This window comes from Dermacentor andersoni, chromosome 10 (genome assembly GCF_023375885.2).
Source record: "Dermacentor andersoni chromosome 10, qqDerAnde1_hic_scaffold, whole genome shotgun sequence".
Lineage (NCBI taxonomy): Eukaryota > Metazoa > Arthropoda > Arachnida > Ixodida > Ixodidae > Dermacentor > Dermacentor andersoni.
This window is the reverse complement of record NC_092823.1, coordinates 8,441,385-8,467,412: the sequence shown is the minus strand read 5'-3', so window position 1 is coordinate 8,467,412 and position 26,028 is coordinate 8,441,385. Positions and strand designations below refer to the sequence as shown.

The 26,028-nt window shown below is 46.3% G+C and overlaps 1 long non-coding RNA gene across 1 annotated transcript in view; it reads right to left on the bottom strand.

Annotated features, from left to right (window-relative positions):
* The window catches only part of LOC140213494 (uncharacterized), a 36,227-nt gene extending 10,654 nt beyond the window's left edge, over window positions 1-25,573 (bottom strand). Inside the window, exons 1-3 of the long non-coding RNA XR_011890339.1 lie at window positions 25,440-25,573; window positions 25,222-25,303; window positions 21,048-21,113 (exon numbers count right to left, since the gene is read on the bottom strand). This is a non-coding gene — a long non-coding RNA (uncharacterized lncRNA). The remainder of the gene's footprint in view (window positions 1-21,047; window positions 21,114-25,221; window positions 25,304-25,439) is intronic.
* Between the last annotated feature and the right edge of the window lie 455 nt (window positions 25,574-26,028).

The window sequence follows — 26,028 nt, the reverse complement described above, 5'->3', positions numbered from 1 at the left end:
TTTTAAAAGAATAGAAGATGGCTGCCGACCGACTGCACTAGCGCTAGCTACAAAGACGGCCGCGGGGAATGGATTTATTTGTTCCGAATGAAAATTTTTTCCGAGGCACCATAAAGTTTTCGAGCCGTTTTGGCACGTATGCGACCTCACTTTGCAACCTCTTCTTTGTTTAGGGTCCATCCTGGTGCCATTTTTAACGTTCTGTTGCACGCCGCCGCGATTTTCGACCATTCACAGCAAGTAAGGGCAAGAGGATCAATCACAAATGCCGACAAAACTCTCTTCAGCCAGTTATCCACCTTTACTGTTCCGGCTCGGCCTCATCGAATCCCTCTCCACTTGATGGTGCTCTTCGCCTTCTGTAAGTCAATTTGATAAGGGCATCTGCTCAATATAGGCAATGCTGTTTGGTTTGGAAGGGAAAAAAAAAAGTGACCTCCCATAAACAAAGAGCGCGTTTGTTTGATTGGGCTTTTCAAAAAACGCTGTGGGTTGCTGCTTGTTGCTTGTGTTGGTGGTTGGTGGTTAAGTAAATTTGAAATAGGTAGATTGGAATGAAGCAGATTGGAATAAATTTACATTATAGGGCCCCTGGGGGGCTATAACGTAAAACTATTCCCAAGTTTTCTATTCCAATTCTGCAATCAGCCCTACGCGATTGGGTAAAACCTTTTTTGCACCACCCGCGCTTAGCGTGGCTGTCACGGGACGTCACGAAAACTGCGATAGCTCCCCATCTGATATGACGTGTACACACTGATTATGTATGATTTGACCGAAGAAAAACAAAATAGTTATTTCTGATTCGACGCCTTTTCGCCATTAGCCCTCGGCTATTGGTCAAACGCTTTCGGGCTGCACGCACTTCACCTGCCTGTCACGCGACGTCACAAAACCACAAAAACTCTCCGCGTCAAAGTGACGTGTACGCGTTAAAGAGCATAAATATGCCGAACAAAACTGAGTTCTTTTTCTGAATAGCCGCAGGCTGGCCCGTTCCGAAAAGAATAAAAGATAGCTGCCGCCGATCGCCCAGGCACCGGCTAGTCGCACCTACCGGAAAGCATGTGTTTATTTGCTTATACTAAAGCCTTTTCGTGGCCGCGTAACGTTTTCGAGCACTTTCGGCACGTTTACGACATCGTTCTGCAAATGACAGCGGCATGCAACCGAAGCTTAGGAATGACGCTAAAATGGATCCTCAGCAAAGAACCTTTACTGAGGATGCATTTTAGCGTCATTCTTAAGCTTCCGTTGCATGCCGCCGCGAGTTTCAACTAGCCACAACGAGTTAAATAAGGGAAAGCGGACCAATCGCAGACGCCCGCACTGCCTCCGTCATCTGGTTATCGATATTAAGTGCAGTGGCTCGGCCCCATCAAATGCCTCTCCATTTGAGCGTGCTCCTCGCCTCTTGTCAGATAATTAGATAAGACAAGCCGCTCAGCGTAGGCAATGTTACTCGTTTTTGAAGCAAACAAAAGTGACCTCCTATGAACGAGGAGAGCGTTTGATTGGTCTGTTCAGACAACCCTGCTGGTAACCGCCCGATGATTGCGTCGGCGGTTACGCAAATTTGACGTCAGGAGATTGGAATAAAACATTTTGGAATAGTTTTACTTCATAGGGCCCCTTGTTTCCACAATTTTCCCGATGTATGCGATCGTCGGGCCCTCGTTGATGCCTTTCAGGTCCTGGTTGCAGTTTGTCAGCATCACTTCCGTTCGTACTGCGTGCTGTCGAGCGATGCCTCTTGCGACGCAAATTTCAGGACCGAGCAGTTTACGTTTGTAGCCCTCGATGACGCCTATTGCGTCTGCGGGTGTTTCGGTGCCGCCGGAAATGACAATGCTCGAGCGAGGCGGGATGCTGACTTGGTTTTCAAGTACCCTCAAGGCACGCTGACTGGAAGTCCTCTCCGGTTGTATGGCTTGGCCTGTGGACAACGTTCTCGGTTTCGACTTTAGGTCAATAACTGCGCGGCGTTGATTAAGGAGTCCGTTCTTATCGTGGGCTCGGCGCATACATGGCAAATCCCCCTAGTCCCAAGTCGCGGTGTGGGCACCGGCGGTAGACGTGACCGGCTTCTCCGCAGTGACAGCAGAGCAGGCGGTGCTCTGGAACGTTCGTGGGGTAGTTGCGCTGGGCGACGGACGGGTGTGCTGGTGGCGGCTGACGACGGAATTGCGGCGTTACAGGGCGTGGACACGGAGGTTAACTGTCACTGCTGGCGACTGCACCATAGGCTTCCTGCTGGGGCTTCGCCGACTCCGGCTGCACTTCAGCAACACCGACTGCTGGATCTCCACTCGGACGATTTCAGCAATTGATAGAGGCTATTTGAGGTTGAATCCTGTGCAGTTTTTCACGTACGGCGGCTCTGATAGTCTCTCGGAGCTCAGCGGAGCCTAGTGCTTGGATTTCGCTGTTCGGCGAAAGCACTTGACAGTTGTATTGTCGGTTGCGCATCTACGGTGTCTTTTCGGTGGCAGTAGCATCTGAATAAAATTCCGCGACGGTCTGCGATGGGTTCCGAATTAGTCCGGCGAAGCGGTCTTGCTTTATTCGCGCATGAGGAAACGAACTTTTTTCTGCTCAGAAATATTCTGGTCTGCGTGGCGGAACAAACGGGTCATTTCTTTGTGTAGATTGCAACGTTTTCATTCGAGAGCTGCATTTGGGTTTTTAGCGGAGCTTCTGCTCTTTCCTTTCGCAGGACTCTTGTGCATGTCTGCAGAAAGCCGTTACGGACAAGTCACGTCTCGTGAGGGCCGACTCCTGGTTCTCAAGCCACGTCCTGGCGGTGTCTTCAAAGGCAAAGTAGACATGCCGCGGCTTGTCGGCGGAGTTCCAATTCTTGAAAGCAGCTACCCTTTCGGATGTTTCCAGCCAGTATTCCGGTTCTTCAAACAATGATCCTCTGAAGGTCGGTGGCTTCCTAGGCTGTTCCAGAACGATGAAGCATGTTGGGGCTGCCATTGGGGTTGTTGTCTTGGCCAAACTCTTTTTGCTAGCCTCAGGTAGAAGTTTGTGCACGGGGGGCAGTGGTTGCAGCCTGCGGCGTGCTCGATGGTCCGTGATGGCGTTGTTGCTGTGTTCACGGTCCGGGCTTGGATTACGGCTTGTCGGGGGCGTCCGGTATATGAACGCAATGGACCTCCATAAGTTGTCCCGTGGTAGTGACGATCAATAACACAGTAGAAACATTGTGAATGGCGAAGCTAATTCTTTGATGCCCGAACCTGCACCCAGAAAAACAGGCTACACTCAAAGCACGACGATAGCGGCTAGGAAAGTAGGCAATCATCGAAACTATGAGCCGCCAGTCAAGCCTGTCAGCTTTTATAGATGTGTCGACGAAGTTTCTAGAGTAATCGCCGGGGCCCGCGCGTCTTTCATAAAGTACTATACAATTAGCTGACAACAGACAACGGATAGAACCACCGATAACTTTCCGATAAGTTCCAATCATGCAGGGGCGTCATGCACTAAGCGACAACATTAATTATTGGAAACATTTAGAGCGCAATAAACACACAGGACTCAGAAAAAGAAACACACCACACGCGCTCACTGACAACTTATGTTTATTGCACGCATGGAAAAACACATATATAGAAAATGGACGCATCGCGCATGTCAAAATGAAGTACAGAACAAGCATACATCTACCGCAAGTGTTAACAACGAATACTGAAACTGAATCCTTTGTCATGCCGTAATAAGAATGGTTGGCTTACACACAGTGCGGCGTTGTTGGGGGTATTGTCACGAGTATATAAGGTGTACATAAACAGCAGCTGAGAATCGCGAGAGACAGTTGTCACTACGTCGTCTTCACCGTCGACAACATTGTCCTGCTGTCCCACCGTTACAATATTGACACAAGGCAGAAACATATTTAAACAACGCGCGCAGGTTCATGCACCCCTCAAGAGGACAACGGCGTATTGGAGAAAAAGAAGACGAAATGATGGCACGTGTTTTCGCCGCACGCACTTGCATCGTAGATTGCCGTTGTCAGCGTCTACAAGAAGAAGAGGTGAAGCGACGCTCGAGAGAGAAGAAGAAGGCATTCTTGATCTCCTCTTCAGAACGCGGCAGTCCTTTTTATTTACCCCCAGGGCACAAGTTAGCCCACAATAAATAGTTGTGTCTGGACTCCCTTAATTGTTCGTTACAATTCTGGTGGAGGTGCGGGGTAATGACTTCCAGCCCAATTCGAGTTGGAGAAAGCAGCCCGGAACCACGCCATCTCAGACCCAACGAGTTCACGCCTGTCCACCAGCGCACGAGCCGTCGCCTACGTGGTGAGCCGCCTGAGTTTCCTCTTTTGCCGGAGCAAACTATAATAGCAGCAGCGGACAATCCTGAAATGACATCCCAGACAGCCTCAACCCGCATCGTCGTCGATCAGCCGCGGACGCCGGAGCCTTTTCACGGCGATACCTTCGAAGACGCCGAGGACTGGTTGGAAGGCTTTGAGCGCGTCGCTGACTACAATGGATGGGACGCAAACCGGAAGCTCCGCAACGTTTACTTCGCGTTGCAAGATTGTGCGCGAACGTGGTTTGAAAACCATGAAGCTGTCCTCCGGTCGTGGGATGACTTCCGACGGGAGCTGTTGGCCACGTATCCGAGCACAGACCGCCGGGAAAAAGCTGAAGCCGCTTTGCAAGCAAGAAGCCAACGAAACAACGAAAGCGTGGCAATGTATATCGAAGATATGTCCCGCTTATTCCGCCGGGCCGATCCGAGCATGAGCGAGGACAAGAAGCTTCGGCACCTGATGCGCGGTGTGAAGCAGGAGCTTTTTGCCGGTTTGGTTCGGAGCCCTCCACGCACCGTCACCGAATTCCGCTCCGAGGCGACAACTATGGAAAGGACTCTTCAACAGCGTGCGAGACTCTACAACCGCGAGATGAACGTCGCCTCCATGGATATGATGTCGGCAATGTTCGGGAACAGCGTCGAGGTCTTACGAGAACTCATAAGATCTGTGGTTCGAGAAGAGCTCCAGAGGCAACAGCTGAACAACGGCCCCACAGCGGTCTCTTCGTTAGCAGAAGTGGTTCGCGAAGAAGTGAGACACGCAGTCCGCGAACAGCACCCGCCAGCACAGCCGCAAGCGTCGTCACCGGTACGGCCGACGGTATCGTACGCCGAGGTACTCAGAGGATCTCCAGGACGTACTTTCATCGCGGCAGCTGCGCATGTACCCGAACCTCGGTTCTTGCCGTCTCCGCCGGAGACGAGATTCCGGAAGGCCGACATATGGCGCACTCCTGATAGAATCCCACTGTGCTACCACTGCGGCGAAGCTGGTCATCTCTACAGGATGTGCGAATACCGCAGAGCGGGACTTCGGGGGTTTTCCGTAAATGCTCCTTGCCCAAGAAACGGTGAACGCCCTTTCGAGATCCAGGAGTATTTGTCAACGCGCCAAAGCCCGCAGACTTCACAGCAACATCAACCTCGGTCAACAGTGCCGCTGAGGTATCGATCACCGAGCCCGCGTCCATCCTCAAGCTCTCCAAGGCGACGCCCCCAAAGCCCACGTCGGGAAAACTAATACCGGCGACCTGTGGAGGTGAGGCCGCTGTCGACGCAAGAACAGAGCCTCCAGCGCTGAACGACGGACGCGAGAGCAGTTGCGGAAAAAGTGACGTTGCTTCAGATTTATGTGTGTTTATAGACGGCTGCGAAATTACTGCTTTAGTAGACACAGGCGCAGACCATTCCGTTATGAGTAAAGTGCTTGCCGGAAGACTGAAAAAAGTGCTGACTCCTTGGAGAGGACCGCAAATTCGAACCGCCGGAGGACACCTTATCAACCCAGTGGGCAGGTGCACTTCTAGAATCGGAATACGCGGCTTTACATACGTCGCCAGTTTCATTGTCCTGTCAGAATGTTCAAGGGATTTAATTATTGGAATGGACTTTTTGCAGGCGAATGGTGCAGTTATCAACTTGCAGGAATCCTGTGTGTCGTTCTCCACGAAGCACGCCATCGCGACATTCGAGTGTGAAGAACAATTTGATGCTCTTCAGATTATAGACGACGACGTCACAATACCCCCAAGATCCAGCATAGCTGTCGCCGTAAGAAGCACCGTATTCAGCGACTATGAAGGAATAGCAGACAGTAACACTGGGCTCTTACTCGAAAAAGGGATCTGTATGGCAAGGGGTCTGGTTCAGCTGCGTGACGGGTGCTCGAATGTCTTCCTGACTAATTTTGGAAATGAAGTCCAGCATGTTGCGAAGGGAACTGTCATTGCCCGCCTTAATGCTTATGAACAGATTACGGATTTGAGCCCTTCCGATGCTGCACTACTGGCTTCTGACAACGTAGACTCCATACTCGCATCTGTCAACATCGAAGCAGCACTATCACCGAGCCAGAAGCAGCAAATAGAGAACCTTGTACGAGAATTCGCCTCGTGTTTCTCAACGACATCGAAAGTCCAGAGAACATCCATCGCCAAACACCGTATCATTGTCGACGAAGCTGTGAGGCCTATTTGCCAGCATCCCTACCGAGTGTCACCGAAGGAGAGAGAGATCATCAACAAACAAGTCGAAGAAATGCTTAGAGATGACGTAATTCAGCCATCGACCAGCCCGTGGGCTTCGCCTGTGGTGTTGGTAAAGAAAAAGGATCACACCTTGCGCTTCTGCGTTGATTATCGGAAGCTAAACGTCGTCACAAAGCGGGATGTCTATCCCCTTCCGAGGATCGATGACACCCTCGATAGACTACGTGATGCGAAATTCTTTTCCTCTCTCGACCTCAAAAGCGGATACTGCCAAATAGAAGTGGACGAACGAGATCGTGAGAAAACAGCATTCGTCACACCTGATGGACTATACGAATTCAAGGTACTTCCGTTCGGCCTCTGTTCCGCACCTGCCACCTTTCAGCGGATGATGGACACTGTGCTCTCCGGGTTAAAGTGGCAGTCCTGTCTGGTTTATCTTGACGACGTCGTGATTTTTTCTACCACCTTTGCTCAGCATGTGGAACGACTAAGGACTGTGCTCAAAACTATTAGTTCAGCAGGGCTGACGATAAAGCCACAAAAATGTCACTTCGGCTTCCATGAGCTCCTTTTCCTCGGCCATGTGATTAGCTCCGAAGGCATCCGTCCTGACCCTGAGAAGACCGCAGCAGTAGAAAAGTTTCCTAGACCAACTGATAAAAAGGCCGTTAGGCGATTCCTAGGACTTTGTGCCTACTACAGGCGTTTCGTCAAAAATTTTTCAAAGATTGCCGAGCCATTAACGCGATTAACGAAAGAAGATATGCCTTTCGTCTGGCAAAGTGAACAAGAAGATGCATTCAATGAGCTACGACGGCGACTTCAAAACCACCCGGTCCTTGCGCACTTTGATGAGGAAGCGGAAACAGACATCCACACAGACGCCAGCAATTTAGGACTCGGTGCCGTCCTCGTTCAATGGCAAAATGGAGAGGAAAGAGTGATTGCATACGCCAGCCGCACTCTTTCGAGGGCTGAAATCAACTATTCAGCCACCGAAAAAGAATGCCTCGCTGTAATATGGGCCATAGGAAAATTCCGGCCATACTTATACGGTAGACCGTTCCGAGCAATCAGCGACCATCACTCACTGTGCTGGCTTGCAAACCTGAAAGATCCTTCTGGACGACTTGCTAGATGGAGTCTGAGGCTGCAGGAATACGACATAACGGTCGTGTACAAGTCAGGTCGCAAGCACAGTGACGCTGATTGTTTATCACGTGCGCCGGTCGAATCTGCTCCTGTGAAAGATGGACACGACTTTCCGTTTCTTGGAGCCGTGACCACATCTGAGATGGCCGAACACCAACAGTCTGACGCTGAGTTGCTCCTACTCATCAGGCACCTCGAGGGACACCCCGTCCATGTTCCGCGAGTTTTCTGCCGGGGCTTGTCATCGTATGTGATGAGAAATGGTGTCCTGTACAAAAGAAATTTTGAGCACAGCACAGAGAAATTTCTACTCGTCGTTCCTTCAGCTTTGCGATCCGAAATCTTGGAAGCCTGTCACGATGACCCATCAGCAGGACACCTCGGAGTGAGCAGAACGTTCGCCCGAATTCATGCTAAGTACTACTGGCCAAAGCTATTGACTTCAGTACAGCATTATGTACGAACATGTCGGGATTGCCAAAGACGCAAAACGCCTCCATTAAAACCCGCAGGCCTCCTTCAACCAATAGAACCCCCAGGAGCCCCGTTCGAACAAGTAGGAATGGACTTGCTCGGTCCCTTTCCGACATCGTCATCGGGGAAACGATGGATTGTAGTAGCCACGGATTACCTAACCCGATATGCCGAGACATCCTCTCTCATCAGTGCAACGGCTGTCGAAGTGGCTGAATTCTTTGTGACCAAGATAGTATTACGACACGGTGCCCCTGCAATTATTATCACGGACCGAGGAACTTCGTTCACAGCCGATTTGACGCAATCCATTATGAAACTGACTCATACCAGCCACAGGAAAACAACTGCCTATCACCCTCAAACAAATGGGCTAACCGAGCGATTGAACAGGACGCTGACCGATATGTTGTCAATTTACGTAGACTTAGAGCACCGTACATGGGACAAGATACTGCCCTATGCAACATTCGCCTACAATACTGCATTGCAAGAGACCACTCAGGTAACGCCATTCCAGCTTGTTTTTGGTCGAACAGTCACCACACCCTTGGATGCAATGCTCCCTGTCAGCGACAGTACAGAACAGAACCCTGACACCAGCGACTTTACAGAGAGGGCCGAAGAAGCACGTCAGCTGGCGCGACATCGCATTCAACAAAGGCAGCGCATCGACGCGGACCGATACAACCTGCGGCGAAGGGAAGTCGAGTATGCCCCAGGCGACAGAGTATGGGTGTGGACTCCCGTGCGGACGCGCGGCCTGTCCGAAAAGCTCTTGCGCCGTTATTTCGGCCCTTACCGAGTACTTCGCCGCATCAGTCCGCTGAACTACGAAGTTACGCCAGAAGGACAAGTGAGCTCATCACGATGCCGGCGTCGCACGGAAACTGTACATGTGGTCAGACTGAAGCCATATTATGACAGGCAGTGAATGTTCGACCAAACATCTATTCTGTGCGATACACCACTTTAGTATGAACAACAGCTTGTGAACAATTTAGTCGCTGTACGCATCGGGACGATGCGTTTTGGAGGGGGGATAATGACACAAGGCAGAAACATATTTAAACAACGCGCGCAGGTTCATGCACCCCTCAAGAGGACAACGGCGTATTGGAGAAAAAGAAGACGAAATGATGGCACGTGTTTTCGCCGCACGCACTTGCATCGTAGATTGCCGTTGTCAGCGTCTACAAGAAGAAGAGGTGAAGCGACGCTCGAGAGAGAAGAAGGCATTCTTGATCTCCTCTTCAGAACGCGGCAGTCCTTTTTATTTACCCCCAGGGCACAAGTTAGCCCACAATAAATAGTTGTGTCTGGACTCCCTTAATTGTTCGTTACAATATGATAGGCTTCCAAAATTTCTCTTGTAATTTGGTTAAGGTGACGGAACAAAATGACCATGTTTTCGAAGATGGGTTTACACGGACACGATTTGAAATGTGATGCAAGAGGAGAGGATGACGCGCCGTTTAATAACTTTTTGTTTGCTCTCTGAGGCGTACGTTGAAACGTCGCCTCCCGCTGTGGCCAATCGCTGTGGCCAAACGCTGTGGTCAATGTACACATATGACCACCGCTTAGAAGAATTTCGTATAGTGCTATTGAGACACAACATCGACAAAACGACTAATGTGTTTCGGGACGCATGTTCTATTACCCAAAGACGTGGCTTAAGCTCTTCTGCCAACAATGGAGCAAATGCGACTAAGCCTGTGTGGTGCAGAAAATGCCACCCGAACGCCATAGAGTGTTGCCATATTTTTGACGCCATGCGAAGCTTTAATTACGTAGGGAATAACTGCGAATTTTTCGTAGAGCGTTATTACACTGATTATATGCCATGATATGGCCGAGCAAAATAAAAATTAATTTTTCCGATACTATGCCTTTTTGGCAATTAGCCTCCGCTACTGGTGAAACATTTCTGTCTGTAAAGCGATGTCGCAGAACCGCGAACACTCACCACGTGAATGAGACGCGCACGCAAAAAAAAAAAAAAAAAAAGCGTAAGAAGGCCAAACAAAACGGCTTGTCTTTTTTGTTTGTTTTTTTAATTAGGCGGAGAGTTTCGAGTTGGCTGCCCAACTCGACAATAAGAGATGGCTGCCCACCGGTCAATCTAGCACTGGTTTTTGGGAACTGCCGGGAAGAATGGATTTTTCTGCGCATAATGAGAAGATTTTAATGAAATAATGACGGCGCCAAGCCCTTTCCGAAAGTACGCGACATTGCTCTGCCAACTCGTCGCTGAGAGTCCGTGTTGACGACATTTTTAAAGTTCCCTTTCACGCCACCGTGATTTTGAACGAGCGACTGGCAATTAAGCAAAGTCCAGCAGACCAATTCCAGACGGTGGCTCCTCATCCGGTCGCTAGGGAAAACCTTTCAAACCGATCTGCATTACTACGCACTTCTCGCTTCTTGTCAGCCAATTAGATAAGAAAAACGTGCCCAGGAGAATATAGTATTTGCGTTCGAAGCAAATAATATTGGCCTCCTATAAACAAGGCAAGGGTTTTATTGGTGTGTTCAAACAACGCTTGTTGTCGCAGCACTTTGCTTGCGTCGCAGTTACGTCATTTTGACATCAGAACATTGGAATAAAATTAAAATGGAATAACAGAACAAAAACTTTATGAGCGCAACCACACGAGGACGGTGACAGAAGACGGCCGACACACGAACGCTAACTTGCAAGAATTCGCAAGTTAGCAATTTCCAATTATGTCACCCGTCTTCTTCCACAGCCCTCGTCTGGTTGTGCGCCTTACATTGTTGTCAGGTCTTACCAACACGCCCGAACAACCAGACTAGTCGACCAAATAGAATAATTTTACGTTTTACGGTCCATTCGTTATTCCGTTTTACGGAATAGCGTTCCTTCTCCTGCTGGAGAAGGAACGCTATTCTCCGCGGCTTTTCCTTCTATTTGAAAATCAACCCAATCTATCGTCTCTTGCGGAAATCGGTTAGTATTTGCAAGTGCAATTTGGCCTAATGTAATCTACAATATTACGAAGTCATGTTTTGATAAAACGCGACTTTGGACTGTTCATGAAAATGAACGATGAAAATGAAAACAGGCAAAGCTGCCTGTATTCCCTTGACATTGTTTTCTTTGACATTTTCTTGTTCACTAGTGTATAAGGGGTGTGCAAGTAGATAATGAATCAGCTCTAGAAATATGCGCAATATTGAACTTCATCATCATCTGCCTATTTTATGTTCACTGCAAGACCAAGGCCCCTCCCTGCAAACTCTAATTATTCCTGTCCCGCACTAACCGATTTCACCTAGCACCTGCTAATTTCTTCATTTCAACACCCCACCTAGTCTTCTGCCGTCACCGACAGCGCTTGCCTTCCCGTGGCACCATTTCTGTAAACCTAGTAGTCCACCGGCTATCTAACCTACGCATTCCATGACGTGCCCAGCTCCATTTTTTTATGTTAATGTCAACTAGAATATCGGCTGTCACCGTTTGCTCTCTGATCCACACCGCGGGCTTCCTGTCTCTTAACGTTATGCCTAACATTTTTCGTTCCACCGCTCTTTGCGGGGTCCTTAACTTGTTTTCGAGCTTCTTGGTCAATCCATGTTTCTGCCCGATATGTTATGTTCCTGCCCCATTACATTGATTGCACACCTTTCTTTTCAATAATAACGGTTGGCTTCCAGTCACGATATGACAATGTCTGCCGTATGCGCTCCAACCCATTTATGTTCTTCAGTAAATTTTGTTCTCATGATCAGGGTCCCCTGTGAGCAACTCACCTAGGTAAACGTACTCCTTCGCAGACTCTAGAGGATGACTGGATCCTGGACTCTCGTTCCCGTGCCCGGCTATTGACCATGATCTTTAAGCAATTGGCAACTACGGTATGAATTCTAGGGACACTTGAGGAGCGATGTTAGTAGAATTCCCGGAAAGGAATAAGGTGCGAATAATGAACACCTTCTTCAGGAAGCGTTGGAACAAAAAGTGGACCTGGAAAAGCCCTAATGGTGATACAAGAAATGAAATTGATTTCATGCTTTTTGACGATCCCAGCATAGTGCAGGATGTGGAAGCGTTGGTAGAGCAAAGTGAGTAATTGACCTAGTAAAGTGAGTAATTGACCTGTGAGCAAATAACCTAGGTAAACGTACTCCTTCACAAAATCTAATAGCTGACTGGCGATCCACAACTCTTGCTCCCTTGCACAGCTATTCATCATTATCGTTGTCTTCTCCATATAATTCTTTATTCCCAATGTTACACTCTCTGTTAACTTCCTGAATCATTTGTTGTAACTCGTCCCCAGTGTTGCTCAACAGGACAATGTCATATGAAAATCGAAGGTTGGTGAGATATTCGCCGTTGATCCTTACTCCTGAGCCTTCCCAGTTTAGTAGCTTGAATACTTCTTCCAAGCACGCAGTGGCTAGCATAGGAGCAATTGTGTCTCTTCGTCTCACCCTTTACTTTATAGGGATCTTCCTACTCTTCTTGTGTAGAATTAAGGTTGCTGTGGAATCTGTGTAGATATTTTATAAAATATTTACCTAAAGGGACACTAAAGCGAAACGAGAGGGCATCGTCTGCACGGGACCACCACCAGGCACCTTACTGAGATGGGGAGGGCTCTGCGGACCGGACACAAAGCCTCCCCTCTCTGCCGGCCAAGAGGGGAAAACGCGCTTTCCGATCGCTCAAGGTTGCGCAGACATAGTATAACTCTAGCGTCTAGGAACAGCTTAACCAGGTGCGCGGGCGGCACGCATAGCGTGGGAAGCTAGCCGCCAGAATAACTATCTCAAGGACTGCTGCTGACGAGGGCGAAATACCTTCGTGTAATTATAATAACCCTAATAGGACTACTTTCGAAAGAAAAAAAAAAGGAAACGGCCCAGAGGGCTACACTACGAGAGCTATGACTGATAATTCTCTCTCTCTGTCTCTCTCTCTCTCTCTATATATATATATATGTATATAAATATATATATATATATATTTTTCTTTTTCATCTCATTTATGGGATCGCATGCGCGCGCTGTTGCTTTGTCTCTGCGTGTAGTAGTTAAGAGAGCCAATTTAAGGGCGGAGAAGAAGGAAGGAATGGAAAGCCATATTGCAGCGCCGTGGTTTAAAAGCGCACCCGTGGTAGAGCAACGGAAGGCGATATAAGCGTGCGTGGCCATGATACGCACACGACAAACTGCCTTAAAACATTTAGACTTGAGGGAAAGCTTCGTTGAGCGCATATTTCCCCCTCATCTTTTAAGAGGTTCAATACCTACAAGCATTTGTCTCGCAAACCATATTTATTTCAAGGAAATTTTCCACGTCTCACTAATTTCTCTAGTCGTATTCGAGTGCTGATTGCCGTGTTATAGTTTTTTAACGAAGCTTTCCCTCAAGTCTAAATACATTAAGGCAGTTTTCCTAGTCTCTAAAGCCGCTGAGTTCGCTCTTCTCCTCGGGCAGCCATTTTTCCAAGAATGTATGCCTTCCAACCAGTTGCATGTCAAGAATGTATGCCTTCCAACCGACTATCGCGGACAACATCAGTCCCTTTACACGTAAGTATGAGGCTCGGAGCAGGAGCTATGGCGCTTTAAAGTAACCTGGGGCCTGACGAACCAACCGACTGAGCTATCTTTCCGGGCAACATCCAACGGTCACGAGTTCAAATCACCTCTTATGTTCCTTTTTTTTTTCCTTTTTCTTTCGTTTTTTTCTTTCTTTTTAATGTCTTTTCCTTTATTTTATCACTGTACCCGAACCCTCCTAAAATAAAAAAAAAAGAAAGATATATATCTTCAATTATGTATGGCCACACATGTGCAGGTCATAAATACCAGGTTCTCTAGCCGAGTGCCATCCGTGCGATATAACCGAGCTCAGATTGGTCCACCTTGACTGATCAAATAGGGCACCACTGTAGGTTAAATGAGGCGTACAACTCCTACGGGACCCGCCGTGGTTACTCAGTAGCTATGGTGTTAGACTGCAGAGCACGAGGTCGCGGGATCGGATCCCGGCCACGGCCGCCGCATTTCGATGGGGGCGAAATGCGAGAACACCCGTGTACTTAGATTTAGGTGCATGTTAAAGAACCCCAGGTGGTCGAAATTTCCGGAGTCCTCCACTACGGCGTGCCTCATAATCAGAAAGTGGTTTTGTCACGTAAAACCCCATAATTTAATTTTTAATTTAACTCCTGCGGGGACGGTAGAGTATCCGCCTCCCGTGCAAGAGGACCGTGATTCAAATCCCGGTGCCGCACAATTCTCCACCGGAAAATACAAAAAAATACCGTGTGTTGAGAAAATTGCACAAACAGGCCTGGAGTGCGGCCTGATCCCGGTGACCAGAACCGGTAACGCACTCTCTCACCAGAGCAGGATTGGTCCCCCTGGTGCAGTACTTGGCCACAACCTCCTATATGAACACAAAAATGAAACCCCGGCCCTTAGTCCCCAGCAGCTGCGAAGCTACTGACCACGGCGGCGGTCAGACCTGCAACGCTGCAGAGGGTGCTAAGAATACCTGGCTCAGGACAGGCCGCCATAGGAATATGAACCTGGCAACGTTTAACGCTAGAACGTTATCTAGTGAGGCGAGTCTAGCAGTGCTATTGGAGGAATTAGAGGGCAGTAAATGGGATATAATAGGGCTCAGTGAAGTTAGGAGGCCAAAAGAAGCATATACAGTGCTAAAAAGCGGGCACGTCCTGTGCTGCCGGGGCTTAGCAGAGAGACGAGAACTAGGAGTCGGATTCCTGATTAATAAGAACATAGCTGGTAACATACAGGAATTCTATAGCATTAACGAGAGGGTGGCATGTCTTGTTGTGAAACTTAATAAGAGGTACAAAATGAAGGTTGTACAGGTCTACGCCCCTACATCTATTCATGATGACCAGGAAGTCGAAAGCTTCTATGAAGACGTGGAATCGGCGATGGGTAAAGTCAAAACAAAATACAGTATACTGATGGGCGATTTTAATGCCAGGGTAGGCAAGAAGCAGGCCGGAGAGAAGTCAGTGGGGGAATATGGCATAGGCTCTAGGAATAGCAGAGGAGAGTTATTAGTAGAGTTTGCAGAACAGAATAATATGCGGATAATGAATACCTTTTTCCGCAAGCGGGTTGGCCGAAAGTGGACGTGGAGGAGCCCGAATAGTGAGACTAGAAATGAAATCGACTTCATACTCTGCGCGAACCCTGGCATCATACAAGATGTAGACGTGCTCGGCAAGGTGCGCTGCAGTGACCATAGGATGGTAAGAACTCGAATTAACCTTGACTTGAGGAGGGAACCGAAGAAACTGGTACATAAGAAGCCAATCAATGAGTTAGCGGTAAGAGGGAAACTAGAGGAATTCCGGATCAAGCTACAGAACAGGTATTCGGCTTTAACCCAGGAAGCGGACCATAGTGTTGAAGCAATGAACGACAATCTTATGGGCATCATTAAGGAGTGCGCAATAGAAGTCGGTGGTAACGCCGTTAAACAGGAAACCAGTAAGCTATCGCAGGAGACGAAAGATCTGATCAAGAAACGCCAATGTATGAAAGCCTCTAACCCTAGAGCTAGAATAGAACTGGCAGAACTTTGTAAGTTAATCAACAAGCGTAAGACAGCGGACATAAGGAACTATAATATGGATAGAATTGAACAGCCTCTCAGGAACGGAGGAAGCCTAAAAGCAGTGAAGAAGAAACTAGGAATAGGCAAGAATCAGATGCGTGCGTTAAGAGACAAAGCCGGCAATATCGTTACTAATATGGATGAGATAGATCAAGTGGCTGAAGAGTTTTATAGAGATTTATACAGTACCAGTAACACCCACGACGATAAGGTGAGAGAGAATAGGCTAGAGGAACTTGAAATCCCACAAGTAACACCGGAAGAGGTAAAGAACGCCTTGGGAGCTATGCAAAGGGGGAAGGCAGCTGGGGAGGATCAGGTAACAGCAGATTTGCTGAAGGATGGTGGGAACACTGTCCTAGAAAGATTGGCCGCCCTATATACACAATGCCTCATGACCTCGAACGTACCGGAATCTTGGAAGAACGCTAGCATAATCCTAATCCATAAGAAAGGGGACGCCAAAGACTTGAAAAATTATAGACCAATCAGCTTACTGTCCGTTGCCTACAAAGTGTTTATTAAGGTAATCGCAAATAGAATCAGGAATACCTTAGATTTCTGTCAACCAAAGCACCAGGCAGGATTCCGTAAAGGCTACTCAGCAATAGACCATATTCACACTATCAATCAGGTGATAGAGAAATGTGCGGAATATAACCAACCCTTATATATAGCCTTCATTGATTACGAAAAAGCATTTGACTCAGTCGAAACCTCAGCAGTCATGAAGGCACTACGGAATCAGGGTGTAGATGAGCCATATGTAAAGATACTGGAAGATATCTATAGCGGTTCCACAGCCACTGTAATCCTCCACAAACAAAGCAACAAAATCCCAATAAAGCAAGGCGTCAGACAGGGAGATACGATATCTCCAATGCTATTCACAGCATGTTTACAGGAGGTATTCAGAGACCTGGATTGGGAAGAATTGGCGATAAAAGTTGATGGAGAATACCTTAGCAACTTGCGATTCGCTGATGATATTGCCTTGCTTAGTAACTCAGGAGACCAATTGCAATGCATGCTGACTGACCTGGAGAGGCAAAGCAGAAGGGTGGGTCTGAAAATTAATCTACAGAAAACTAAAGTAATGTTTAACAGTATCGGAAGAGAACAGCAGTTTACGATAGCTAGCGAGGCACTGGAAGTGGTAAGGGAATACATCTACTTAGGGCAGGTAGTGAACACGGATCCGGATCATGAGGCTGAAATAACCCGAAGAATAAGAATGGGCTGGGGTGCGTTTGGCAGGCATTCTCAAATGATGAACAGCAGGTTTCCACTATACCTCAAGAGGAAAGTGTATAACAGCTGTGTCTTACCAGTACTCACCTACGGGGCAGAAACCTGGAGGCTTACGAAAAGGGTTCTGCTGAAATTGAGGACGACGCAACGAGCTATGGAAAGAAGAATGATAGGTGTAACGTTAAGGGATAAGAAAAGAGCAGATTGGGTGAGGGAACAAACGCGGGTAAATGACATCTTAGTTGAAATCAAGGAAAAGAAATGGGCATGGGCCGGACATGTAATGAGGAGGGAAGATAACCGATGATCATTAAGGGTTACGGACTGGATTCCAAGGGAAGGGAAGCGTTGTAGGGGGCGGCAGAAAGTTAGGTGGGCGGATGACATTAAGACGTTTGCAGGGACAACATGGTCACAATTAGTACATGACCGGGGTAGTTGGAGAAGTAGGGGAGAGGCCTTTGCCCTGCAGTGGGCGTAACTTGGCTGATGATGATGAAAGCGAAACAATAAATCAGTTTAGGTTAATGAAGGATTGTATGAGAGCCCTGCAGGCAGTCCTTTAAAAAAATAGTTTGATTATAAATGAGAAAATGAAGGTCCAAGTATCAGTATTTGAATTTCGCGCCGGAACCCCAGCGCCGGCACGTCAGCGTGACGTCAGAGGTTCTAAAGTATGTTTTGGCATTTGGGCCGCATTGGTTGGATAAAGGTTCCCAAAACTTGCCATGTTTAATATTTGGTTCCTTTAGAACACAATATACTCAATCTGTACCGCTATATATAATTAGTAGGCCCTAGAAGATGCCATCAAAATCCAAGACGTCACAGCCCCCAGGTGTGGGAACTTAAGTAGGCGTCGCCATCGGTATTTCGTTCTTGCGCTTTTGCTGGCTTACCAAACGTCTTATGGTTGTAAGAGTGCTGTTTTTGGTGTTGTAGAATGGTAATTTACTGATTCAGAAGAAGCCAGTTTTCACTTTAGTGTCCCTTTAAGCGTCCTGTACTCCTTGATTACGTAAAGCCTGTATGGCTGCTGGTATCACTGCTGAATGAAATACCTTTTCGTAATCTATGAAAGCCATATAAAGAGGCTGATTGTACTCTGTGGATGTCTCGATTACCTGATTGATGACGTGTATGCGATCCATTGTAGAGTATCCTTTCCTGAAACCAGGTTGTTCCTTTATGTGGATAAAGTCCATTGTTGCCCTTATTCTGTTGGAGATTATCTTGGTAAAGATTTCATATTATACTTGAAATAAGCTGATGGGCCTATAATTTTTTTATTCTTTAAGTCTCTCTTTTTGTGGATTGGCATAATGTTTGCATTCTTGCAGTTCTCTGGGACCCTGGAAGTTGATAGAAAGTTGGTATAAAGGGCGCCCAGTTTTTCAAGCATTATGTCTCCACTATCTTTGATTAAATCCACTGTTGTTCCATCTTCTGCTGCCACTTTTCCGCGTTTTATATTTTGCAAAGCCCTTCTAACTTCATCGCTAGTAATAAAAGGAGCCTCTGTAGCCTGTTCATTACTACTTCAAATGGAGGCGTCGTGGCTGCTCTCGGTACTGCACAGGTCAGTACAGAATTCTTCCACTGCTTTTACTATACTGACACGTGTACTTGTTTGCCTTTTCCGGCTGACCGCTTGTCCCCGTCTAACAAATATTATCGCACAGCGGAGGACGCGCCTGCATGCATCGGAAGTTACTGGAATGTTATCCATGGTTCCATCCGCTGTCTGTCTCCGAACCTTGTGTAATAGGATTGCGAGTGTGTGCGACACGAATAGTGTAGAACTTTGTGGAAGATACGCGGGTCCCAGAGAAGAATCTGGAACATTCGACGACTGATGTATAAAAGCCGACGCTCTTGATCCGCTGAACAGATTTTCGACGATCGCCGACTGCGTTCGCCGCTATCGTTGTGCTTTAGGTGTAGCCTGTTTTTGTAGCCTGTTTCACGCCAATGAAAGTTAGTTTCGCCTTTCACAGTAATACTACTGTGTTCTTTACTGTAACTACCACGTGACAATGTATTCGAGATTGCTCATGATATTACGCTGCTTCTCTTTCAGTGCTTACATCTTCGTTTGTCTTAAGCCATGTTTCCTTCTCACTGACTTCATGCTACGTCCATTTTTTACTCCTTCCTGAGTATTTCTGACGTTATAATTTCGGATATCCCTTAATTGTCCCATGTTGATCAGTTTTAACAGCTCCGCATGTTCTACCTGATATCTTCAGTTGGACACTTTCATTCTTTGTGGTTTCTTTATTAGATCCTTTGTTACTCTGGATAGCTTACCTACTACTTGTCCTGGTGACTTGCCTCCCACTTAAGTTGCTCCTTCTGAAGCGAGCCTAGCTACGGTTTCATTCATTAACTCTGTGTCATCTTCATCGCTCTGTTCTAAGGCTGCGCATTTGTTTGCGAATACCAGTCTGAATTGGTGTGTTTTTAGTCTTTCCGCCTCTAGGTTGGCCCCTTTCTTCTTGACCAATTTTACTCTTTCATTCTTAACATTGATCTAAATGCTAACCCTCACTAACCTATGATCAGTGCAGTTTAGACTACCTAACACTTCTACATCCAGCGCTATGCTGGGATTGGCAGAAGGTATGAAATCAATTTCGTTTCTTGTTTCACCATTAGGGATTTTCCAGGTGCACTTTTTATTTCTACGCCTCCTGAAGAACTATACTTTAGAGTAGTGAACTGAAGGGCTAGTTGGTTATCCGACACAATAATAATAAGGTAACATTATAATAATAACACATAATAAAAGAGTTTTGTGCCAAGGCTACACGCAATAAAGGAGACAACGCGGTCGCTAATTATATATTTCTGATGAACGTTTTCATTATTCACACCTTATTCCTTTCCGCGATTTCTACCAACATCTCTCCTCAAATGGTCCTAGAATCGACGCCGTCGTTGCCACTTGCTTGTTCACCAGCCTGCTATTGCCCCACTTTTGCATTGAAGTCGTCCATTACTTAAGTATACTGAGTTTATGCTTTTCTCATCGCTAATTCGACTTCTTCATAAAACTGACGTATTTCATCATCATCATGATTGGAGTTTGGAGCGTAGGGTTGTACTACTTTAATCTATACCTGTTACAGGGTTTTATTACGACTACTGCTTTTCTCTCATTAATGCTGTAGAGTTTGTCAATGTTGCCGGCTATATCCTTATGGATTAGGAATCCCACTCCGTACTGCTTCTTATCTGGAAGTCCTCTATAGGAGTGGACGTGACCATCTGTGAGCATCGTATAATCCTCACCAATTCTTCTAACCTCATTAAGGCCAATGATATCTCAAACAATGCCTGATAGTTCCTGAAGGAATCGCGCTAGGCTAGCTTCCCTCGAGAGAGTTCGGGTGTTAAACGTTGCCAGGGTCAGTTACTTTTGGCATAATTTCCGCACTTAAATAACTGCGAAAATCATGCTGAATGTTCAGAAAGTTGTATTGTGGCTCAGAGAAAACAGGTTTCAGAAAAGTTGGTAGTGCGATTCTATAGGCAGAAGGAGGGATTGCTGTGGCAAGAACACTTATTATATGTCGAAGAAGGCAAGTGACAAAAATCATGTTCTGGTACGAAACCTTCACCAGATTGCTGAAAACTTCACAGTAATTTCTCTGTTGTTAGGTAATCAATGGCCTTTGTTAACATGTTATTTGAAAGAAGCTTGCAATATCAGTTACACTTTGTCACATAAAGATTTCACAATCACGTACAGGCGGAGAAGGTCGGGGTAGATGCGTGACTGTATCGTGAATGACCAAAAAGAAACGGCAGGAACTTGAAAGGAGGCAGTTTAAATGTGATAGCTTCTTTGTATAGAATTTAATGTGATGCTGTGCCAATCAGGTGCCGCCCTGAGTATGGCAGTTTTGTTGAGCACATATATAAAAAAAAAGTTATTACAGCTTTGTTTTTCAGTTGAAATATTAAAATACAAGGCCACCTACCTCTATGGCGAATGATTTAAGTGCAAATTAACTGGATGCTATCCTGCGGGGCCGGCACAAAACCTCCTGAAAGTGACGATGACAATTGACGAACCAATCTGAAATGCAATGACAACTACCCGCAATATTGTTGTTCCTTCTAAATAAAGCGACACGGCACACATGCCTCCTTTCTCAACCATTGGATCACATCATTACCTTTTCGCAAATAAGTATGGCGGAAATTGAACATCGTCGTTACTAGTCCGTACGAGTGAAACTCACATCGATGTAATATTGCTATTAGATAGACTACATGATGACTATGGTGAAAAGAGGTGATGTACAATGGTGATGTACAAATACCAGCACTTTTCCGATGCCGGTCATTCAACTAACGCCGCTGCTATCTCCAACTATTCCTCATAGAATTACCCTTTTCTACAAGTGCTGGTATTTGCACGAAAATGCCGATTTATAGTGAACCTAGCTAATTTATCGCATTAGAAACCAAAGTTTGCCAGCTATTATTTCTATACAACGTTACCTCTGAAGTATACGGGTGATCATTTTCAAGTTTTCCGGAATTTTTAAAGATCGCCTGTAGCAAATAGTAATAAATGAGAAAGAAAGGGCGTAAACCGTAGGGCCCGATTTTTATTAGTCATATCATAAGAAGCCAACAAACACAGATACCAAGGACAACATAGGCGAAATTAGTTCTGCCTAATAAATGAAATAAAGAAACGGTAAATTAATGGAAATGAAAGTGGATGAACAAACAACTTGCAGCAGGTGGGGAACGATCCCACAACCTTCCCATTACGCGGTCAATGCTCTACCAATGGAGCTACAGCGGCGCCGTTTCCCCATCCACTTTCTTGGGTATTTATGTTTCCTAGTGGAACCCTGGGAGTGTTAGCCAGCGCCACCACTAACAAACCTTGGAGGCGGATGTTGAACATCCTTTCTTCCGCAAGCGTTACGAGAACGTGATCTTTCTTGGGGAAGGCAACCCATGGAACAACCAACACATGCTACCTGGAGGCATCAATGTTGCCGGATTCGAGACCTTCGTTATGTAACAAACGAAAAGCAAGGGCGTTAACCGAGAGACCCGATTTTTATTAGTCATATCATAAGAACCCAACACACACTGATGTCAAGTACAACACAGGGGAAATTACTTGGGCTTAATAAATAAAATAAAGAAACCATAAATACATGGAAATGAAAGTTGACGAAGAAACAACTTGCCGCAGGTGGGGGAACGATCCCACAACCTTCGCATTACGCGTGCGAGGCTCTACCAATTGAGCTACCGCGGCGCCTTTTCGCCATCCACTTGTTTCTTCATCCACTTTCATTTCCATAATTTATCTTTTCTTCATTTCATTTATTAAGCACAAGTTTCTTCCTCTATATTGTCCTTGGTGTCAGTGTTTGTTGGCTCTAGCAAATAGTGTAATTCTTGTCCTTGAGCTTAACTAGTCAGAGAGGGGGACATTACTAGCCCGACAAATCTTAACCCATATTCAGCTGTTTAACCAGAACTCGCTTTACTTCATTACTTTAATCATTACTTCAAGTACGTATTGCAATTTACAAGTTGTAGCCAGTGACTTTGCAGAGGTATCCACTTGAAATGAATCTCCAGGATGACACTAGTTTTGAGATATTTCCCAAAGTGTGGGGCGAAATAAATAAGCGTTCCAGTCACTTTTGTGCTTCAATGCATAAAAGAGCGTCTTGATAAAAATTAAGTGGAACAGTGTATTTTTACGGTGAGTTTGAAGACGCATGTCTACAAACTGGTGTCATTCTGGAAATTCACTCCAAGTGGATATGCCTCGCAAACTCATCAGCTACAATTCATAAATTACAATATGTGCCGTAGTGTAATCACTTAAAAGATTATTAGCGAGTGTGCTAAATTAGTTGAATATGTGTTTCGACTCCTTGTGCAAGTAATGTTCGCCTCTCAAAATTATCCAGCTCAAGGACCAGAATTACGTTACCTGCAACAGGCTACATTTTAAAAATTCCGGAAAGCTTAAAAATGATCACATCGTATATATATTCAAAACGAGGCATTGTGGCATTCTAACGCAGTTGTTGGTGTGTGTGATGTCGCATGAGGCGTTTATTCTTGCTGTGTGTAAATGTAAGTATGAAAATTAAATCAAGCAATGCGAGCTCGGCCTGTTTCACGCAACAAAGTTAACGTACGACATCGTGCCATGGTGTGCAAAGGCAAACTGTCGCAACACAAGGAGGCAAATAGAATTTAACCTATACAAATAGCACACAACTATAAAGGCGAGAGCAAGTGCCGAGAAGGCAGGACAAGCGCTACTGACCCTTCATATAGTACTTATAGCATGTATACTTAGCTGTGTTTACACACAAAGGTGCTGCGCACAAAGATGGTAAGCACCGAGTCTCTGACAAAAAGCCTTCCATCAGAAGGAAATGCAGGCATACAAAGACCGTCGTGCGGCGTACATTGTTCCTAGCAACAATTTGTGCGCAGAGTATAAAAAATTGAGGGTCGCTTATGCAATCAGTAGGGCTCTCGGGTACTGCAAATGCCTCCGCATATTCTTTTGCTGCAGTGTTGCCGTTCCTTTATGTAATGTTGAATAATTAAAGCGTGACTCAGAGCCCCATCGCAGATAGTGCACTGATGAACGCATGAATTTCGCATTTATAATTAATAAATTATGCTCTCTTGAAAAGCCGCGTGGCCAGATCAACCACGGATTTTTTTTCTACAAATTAGAAGCATCGCCAGAGAGCAAGCATGTCACAGTTACCTAAGTGTTGTTGCCTGTTCACGCTGGCAAGCATATTTAATGAGTTGGCTCTCCAAAGCTCAGGAACACACTGCAGGCGTGCAGGTTCCATGGGTACAGTGAACTCGGCCGGTTGATATCTTCTCGTCATTTGTTTGAAGTTATTCAGAATAGTATGCACTTGCAGAAACACTTGAGGCATCATTGTGCCTCCAGTCATTTACTTTCGTGTATTTTGTCTCTACGCCTTCCCTACTTTAGGTAATTCTCGCAAATCGTATCAAAACACTGCAGAAGAAATGTACTAAAACCTGCTTGTTTCCTGGCTTTTAAAATATTGAAGGTTGTGGGACAATGCGAAACCAGGGTCGCACATTCTATGTAAAAAGCCGGTATGGCATCTGTTTACCACATTGCAGAGGACAAAGTCCTAGAATAGTAATTTTCTCTGCTCCAGTGGTTGATAAGAGTGCGCCCACTAAAAGACAGTGCAAATGCATTGCAGTTCCGTGCGTGAAATTGTTGTTGCTGAAGTCGTGTCCTCGCCTAATGAGGTGTGATAAGTAAGCAGAGGGTGTTAATACTATTTCACGAACATGTCAAAATAATTACAGATGCCAGAGTGCTTGGTCAGTAAATGACCATGTAGAGAGTGGGGACAAATTCATCAAGTTCGTAAGTGATGTTTAGCCATTGGCTGACCACCTTCGCTTATGGTACGCCCAGCATCAAGACCGGCTGAAACATCCCCTTTGAAAAAATTTCAGGCGACAGAACACTTCGCGAATCAGGAGCCTAATCTGTCGATGACAAAAATGGCGAGCAGTAACAAAACTGCGCGAAAAGATGTTGCAGAAACATATTTTCAATAGCAGAGCGTGACTAATTGTACTAGCGACTCGACTATTTCTTTGTATCTCGGCGAGAAAACGAGGATTGCAGGGTACAACATATGACATGACTAGGGGTCAAATTCACATAGTGGTCGTTCACATGTGTTTTTTGCCATTGACTCACTGCCTGCGCTGAGATTATGTTCAGCATCAGGACTTGCTATAATTTGATTCTAAGAACAAATTTAGCGTAAGAGTGTTTTTGAACACGAGCCCAGATTTGTATGCATATTTCGTGTGTGTGTATTTGTATAAGGCAACTCTTCACAGCTTTGGTGCTCTTGTACTTCGTCGAGACCCTGCTATATAGCAAGTCGGCAAAGCCTGAATAAATGAGTTGTCAGTGATGCCTCGTATTTTCTCCTCTTTCTAGCTCTGCGGTATATTTAAATTTGTGAACTGCGCCAAACAAGATGTTTTCACAAAGTTTTGACAAGTGGTTCAATGTGCCCAGAGACGCGGACCAATTCATTCATGTATGCTAGAAGGAAAAAAAAGTTTTCTTACCAAATACGCCCCCACTAATAGCTGCCTCTTTTGCGGACGTTGCCTGCGATGAGGATAAAGGTGGTCAAAATCTTGCGGCGTACTGCAGAATACGAGAATCACAGCAATGTACCGATGCTGCAAACTTGTCTTACGCAACGGGCAGAAAAATCACGACAAAAGCCGCGTCCACGCAGCGAGATCAGGCAACGAGCAGACACAGGAAAATGCCAACGTACTGTTGTGCCCGCAGACAATCCGTGCGCCCAGTGTTGGTCCTGCCGTGAGGGCCAGTGGAATCAACGGGGAAGGAGCGGTGCGTTTTTAAGCGGCCTCGGGCAGCTTACGGCGCATCGCTCCTGCCTCGTAAAATACGGGCGCTGAAAACGCGCCTCGAGTGTGCGTAATGCAGGCCCTTCCGAGGAAATTAATTACTCCTCGGGGGCGAGAACCGACGCGCACGCACGTTCGGACGAAGCCGGACGGGGAGCTACCCTAATTAAGCGAAGACCAACTACGTCGTAAATCCTCGATGTCAACACTGAGGCTCGACAGCAGCGCTTACATAAAAGAAGCCCGTCTCGGAGTTTTCCTTCCGGGAAATAAGATTTCTTTTTGCGCTGCACTGAAAGCTACCACATGTGTCTTCTTGGCTTCAACCCTCCCACGTCGCCTCTTGCTGCAGCCGGCGGAATAAGTGTCGCTACTTGTCAGTGACAGCGGCATGCGCTGGGCGTTTTATTTTTCTGCTTGTGGGTTTAATATCCGAATACTCCAAGTAAATGGAAAGTGAGCTGTAATGCTCCTGTTTGCCCACCCGCTAACTAT